This window comes from Brachyhypopomus gauderio, chromosome 17 (assembly GCF_052324685.1).
Source record: "Brachyhypopomus gauderio isolate BG-103 chromosome 17, BGAUD_0.2, whole genome shotgun sequence".
Classification (NCBI taxonomy): Eukaryota; Metazoa; Chordata; class Actinopteri; order Gymnotiformes; family Hypopomidae; genus Brachyhypopomus; species Brachyhypopomus gauderio.
Genome location: NC_135227.1, coordinates 21,244,084 through 21,248,445, shown reverse-complemented (window position 1 = coordinate 21,248,445; position 4,362 = coordinate 21,244,084). Strand labels below are relative to the sequence as shown.

Genomic DNA, 4,362 nt, shown 5'->3' with positions numbered 1-4,362 from the left:
GTGGTGTTGGGTGAGATGTGGAGATGAAGTGATGGTGGTGGTGTTGGGTGAGATGTGGAGATGAAGTGATGATGGTGGTGTTGGGTGATGTGGAGATGAAGTGATGATGGTGGTGTTGGGTGATGTAGAGATGAAATGATGGTGGTGGTGTTGGGTGATGTGGAGATGAAGTGATGATGGTGGTGTTGGGTGATGTGGAGATGAAGTGATGATGGTGGTGTTGGGTGATGTAGAGATGAAGTGATGATGGTGGTGTTGGGTGATGTGGAGATGAAGTGATGGTGGTGGTGTTGGGTGATGTGGAGATGAAGTGATGATGGTGGTGTTGGGTGATGTGGAGATGAAGTGATGGTGGTGGTGTTGGGTGATGTAGAGATGAAGTGATGATGGTGGTGTTGGGTGATGTGGAGATGAAGTGATGGTGGTGGTGTTGGGTGATGTGGAGATGAAGTGATGATGGTGGTGTTGGGTGATGTGGAGATGAAGTGATGGTGGTGGTGTTGGGTGATGTGGAGATGAAGTGATGGTGGTGGTGTTGGGTGATGTGGAGATGAAGTGATGGTGGTGGTGTTGGGTGAGATGTGGAGATGAAGGTTTGAGCTCTTTGTGTTCACAGTGGACCTTGATTTTATTTAAAAACAATTAAGGCACGCGGTGAATGCCAAGAGAAAAAACTACACACAACAAGGAAGCAAGAAAGAGAGAGAGAGAGAGAGAATCCATTTGATGATTCTGTTAGCTGAACTGGGTGTCATGCTCAGTGAAGCAGATATTAATGAGTAGGTCCTGAAACGTCCCGCAGGTCTGAAGGCTCGTGTCCAGCACTACGGTGTTTCCGTACCACAGCTCAGTCTTCAGTGCCTCCACATTAAACTGGAATAAAGATTTATGGAGAAAAGTTACGCATTCTTTCTTTATTTTTATTTTACCCCATAATTATAATTAACTGTTTGAACAATATTATCATTTATTTTGAATGTAGGCTATTTGTTATTTTTACCACAAGATAAAACGCTGTTGGCAAAAAATACAACGTTGATGAGAAATGTAGGAAGACGCTGTGATACGTAAGCTAGAACGGTGGCTGTGTACCCCGGGTAATGAGCAGAAGGATCCTGGTTTTAAAAGGCAAGTTTCATCTGGTGTGAGACAGGCCGAACAGATCTTCGGGCCGGACGCATGCGAGCGTGCCTTATGACCTACATTTGATCAAACCTGCACAACACAGACTAAAAGATTAAAATGCAAAATACCTGCAAGTCTACAATCACAGAGAAACCTAGAAATCACCTGCAAGAAAATGAAAAACAAGTTTGATTCCACGAATACGGTGTACGATGTCTGAATAACTCATGTTATTGTGAGCTGGTGAAGCGAATTCGCCTGTTAGGAGGTGAGCATGCTAGTTCAGCAGACCTGCCGGTGTTACGGAGGTACTTTGAACCCAGAAACGCACAGTGCACCACAGAAGGACGCAGTTATTCTGCGCTGCAGGTCCAGGCCTTGGGCCTCGGGTAAGATAACGAGTTAACTGCAGCGCCCAGGACACGTGGCCCAGTGTGAAGGGCTCCAGGGTTACACGTTGCACTACATCATTTCTTCTCAATCACAGAGGACGGAAGAAAACCAATCGACGAAAGACAGAACTGCAGAATGATCAATTCACTGTCATACCGCCCAGTAAGAACAATGTTTAAAAGGCCCTATTCGGTTTAAGAAAGAATCCAGTTCATGCACACACAGTATCGCTTGTATGCTAATATCATGACGTTTAACAGACCCTCCAGAAAGTCGAGATGTTGCGATTTGCAACTTCAAGCAAACCCCGCGAATTCAGGGCGGTGTTGCAACTTCAGCCAATCACCGCAACTTTCCCGCACATTTGACCAATCACTGATGTCGTCTTGATGTGACGTCGACAAACTCCCGCCTTACTTCCGTATATACGTTCAAGAGGAGCAGACTGAAAGCAGCATGAGCGACGCAAATAACGGCAAAAAGATCGGGAAAAGCAGTATCCCAGTACACTACATGAAAGCGGGGATACACTGTCCAGATCCGACCCGCGAATTGATTATCTATGCCCCCTGGATGATATTTAATTACTATTAGAACCGGCCCGCAGGCCACAGCTGCCCGATGGTGTTTTGCACGCATAAACACTGCATTCCCCACAATGCAACGGTAGCCCGCGAAGTCACTGCAGCGCACGCAAGCGGCGAGGGTCTGAGATAAAGTTTAAAAGTTTAAACTAGTGTTGCCACCTTTCCCGGTTTTCCCGGGACTGTCCCGGTTTTTCGTCTTTTTAATATTCGGTCCCGGCAAAAAAAAACTAGGTTAGTTCAAACCATGATTCAGACTGTTTCTGCACACTTTAAATCTGTTTTTTTCTCGCTGTGTCCATTTTAAACCCCTCCGGTAACGTTTTACGTTAAGTTTACGTTCGCCACGCCGCGTTCAACAACTTACGTTCGCCGCCCACCCCGCTCAACAGATTACACTCGCTCAGTATGACAGTGTCCTTGTTTTTTGTCAGACCTAGGTGGCAACCCTACTTTAAACTGAGATAAAGTTTAAAGTCAGAGATAAAGTTTATTTATCTCTGATCCATATCTATGAGTTACTAGTTCGCTCTGGCGCCAAGCACTGACGATCGATCTCGATATAATACTTAATTTGTGTCCATTTTACAGCCCCCCCGTCAACAATATATGTTCGCCACCCCCTCCAGGTTCAAATCTCACTCCAAGCGATCTTGAAAAGTTGGCAACCCTGAATAAATAGGTAAATAGATAATTAAAATGGACTACTAAATAGAGGAAACCATACAACATTTACTCCCTATTGTAATGTACTCACAAAAAAGCAAAAACACACCGCAACTTCCATCGCAATTTTTTTGAAAAACACCCGCAACATCAAACATTTTAGCCCGCAACAATCACAAAAAAGGCCCGCGAAATCCTGGTGGGACTGGTTTAATAACAGTAAGAATTAAAAACGAGCAAACGTTTCGTATCGGGTTTGTATCACCGTTACTGACCAGATAATCGTGAAATGGAAGGTTTACCCGGCACAGACTTTTAACACGGATGCAATTTTTATTTCAATTTATCATAAGCGATTGAGTACGTCGATAACGTATACGAGTTAGACTACACAAATGCACATTTAATATTTTAAATATAACATTTACCCACCTAATGATTAGACTACATTTGTTTGGCTGTATTGTTTTAAATCACAGCTCTAATTTACTAGTGCGAAAAATGCATCCAAGAAAAAAATATCTCTAAAACGACCTTTAGGGCACCATGTCAACTCTGTTGTGTTAATATAGGGACGGTCAGCCGTTATGGTGTAAATAACCCACCTTGGCTGGTTTACGGGCGCGAGCGCTGAGGGCACGTGGCTCACGCGACTGTTAGGGCCCCTCACCCACGCGCGAGACCGCGCCACGCGAGGATAAACACAACCAGGTCGTTTTGCATTCATTCTTTAAACACCTCACATGGGTAGCGTTGTGCAAGCACAAGACAGATGAATTTAGGTTTAAGGACCGCGGGTCCTGATATATATCCGACAAACACCTACAGTAATTTGCATTATTATTTCAGTAGCCTATGTACTATGCATAGCCACACAAGAACCTTTCAGACGAAAATCGGAAGCTAAATATAAATCATTCTGCGTTTCAGTCACGTAGATTCAAGACACTAAAACTCGACCCATGCAAAGTTTTATTCTATAAATAATGGAAACTATTGCAAGTGCTTCAATACACATTCTACAGTACATCTATTTGAAAAAAAACCACCTGCTTTTGTTTTGTGTGAGGTTTTGTTTGTCGTGTATCTTAGAAGGTCGAACATGATGATACCGTTCTGAGAAACAGAGAGGGGGGGTTAATACTCTTATAGACACGTGCCACCCTCTCCCTGGGGCTCCCCTGAGACGAGGGGGGGTCAAACAGCCTGCAGTCTGCGCCAGAAGGAAGCACCACGTGTCCATTTGAACACCCTCCACCTGAATAACACGCACATATCTTTCTTGAACTCCGTGATCTCCCAGTCCCACAAACACATCCATGTCCACGTTAACGATCAGCAATTATAAAACATGTTCTCACGGGTCGAAGTGAGGCCTAAGTGATGGATGGGACTGACCTTGGTGAAAAGGTGGACCGTTGGAAAATCAACCCAGCGCAAGATCTTCCACAATGCCGCATGTTTTGATAAAGGCTCCAGGAGACAGTGACGATGGTCAAACACTGTGGACACTTCGACGTGGGAGGAGAGAGTATTAGGTCCGTTTACACCAACGACAATATTAAGACCGGTGTTTTATTTGGATATATTGCAG

At 44.5% G+C, this 4,362-nt stretch overlaps 1 long non-coding RNA gene across 2 annotated transcripts; it reads right to left on the bottom strand.

Annotated features, from left to right (window-relative positions):
• Window positions 1-642: 642 nt before the first annotated feature.
• On the bottom strand, window positions 643-4,298 carry LOC143481186 (uncharacterized). Of its 2 annotated transcripts, none has more exons than XR_013121969.1 (3): window positions 4,167-4,298; window positions 1,093-1,215; window positions 643-873 (listed from the first exon to the last, which is right to left on the bottom strand). It is a non-coding gene; the product is annotated as an uncharacterized LOC143481186 (long non-coding RNA). The 2 variants fall into 2 exon arrangements; XR_013121970.1 differs by lacking the exon at window positions 4,167-4,298 and adding an exon at window positions 3,374-3,515.
• Window positions 4,299-4,362: the final 64 nt, after the last annotated feature.